This window comes from Lupinus angustifolius, unplaced genomic scaffold (genome assembly GCF_001865875.1).
Source record: "Lupinus angustifolius cultivar Tanjil unplaced genomic scaffold, LupAngTanjil_v1.0 Scaffold_1390, whole genome shotgun sequence".
Classification (NCBI taxonomy): domain Eukaryota; kingdom Viridiplantae; phylum Streptophyta; class Magnoliopsida; order Fabales; family Fabaceae; genus Lupinus; species Lupinus angustifolius.
In genome coordinates, this window is record NW_017728713.1 from 341 (window position 1) to 1246 (window position 906).

General features: G+C 31.6%; 1 long non-coding RNA gene across 1 annotated transcript; it reads right to left on the minus strand.

Moving 5' to 3' along the window:
- Nucleotides 1–3: 3 nt before the first annotated feature.
- On the minus strand, nucleotides 4–853 carry LOC109341993. The gene is made up of 3 exons (XR_002107022.1): nucleotides 684–853; nucleotides 167–235; nucleotides 4–73 (listed from the first exon to the last, which is right to left on the minus strand). It is a non-coding gene; the product is annotated as an uncharacterized LOC109341993 (long non-coding RNA).
- Nucleotides 854–906: the final 53 nt, after the last annotated feature.

Consider the following 906-nt stretch of genomic DNA (forward strand, 5'->3'; position numbering starts at 1 on the left):
ATCCCAACCTCTTAAGTGGAGTGAGATATGCTAAACAGTCAGGATCATAATCAGAAGTTGCTGAGAGTGATTGCTATATTAAAAAACATGTAATGTCATATTAGTGGAGTTTTGGAACAAATATGGTAGAAGAGAATGATAAAATAACAATAGACATTGAGCTTACACATTCAAAACCATCATCTTCTTTAAAAGCTGGACCCACAGACTTCCCCTTTTCCAAAGCACTAAGGTCCTGTACATATAGGTACATATCGAGTAAAAAGAAAAGGAAAATAATTAGTTTTATAGAATCTCAGTTGAGTTCAATTGTAATTTACCTCCATGTGCATATTCTAAATTTTCTTGTGAAATTTAGAAGTTATTGGTTATAACTTCGTACCTATGTGAAAATATTACCTACTAAGTATTCTGCATATAGTACCTACTATTCTACATACATTTGCTTCTTTCACTGCATTTTGTTCTATCAAGCCTTCACATTTTGTAGCATATTGTTGTGGGAGTTACTACTACTTGTACATTTAAGACTTAGAACTACTTGCATTTAATTAAGATTCACATATAAATGCTATTCATTAGAGTTTTCTATATTACTTTTGTGTTTTCTATATTATTGAATGATGTATATCATTCTTATAGGAAATGTTAAATAACGACATTTCAAAAGTTGTTAATCATACTTGATCAGGTGTAATCCTCTCTAATAAGCAAGCAATAAGTTGTGAATCTTCTGAGACTTGAATGACAGAACAACGTTTGTAGGTTGGTTGGAGTTTGACCTTGAAGGCTAGTGATTTGGTCACAAGATCATCCACAGCTTGAGGAATAGACAATGGATTAAATTCACCCTCCTAGATCAAAAAAAAACTTTAATGAATAAAAAATGCAGTACTTTCATTTCCT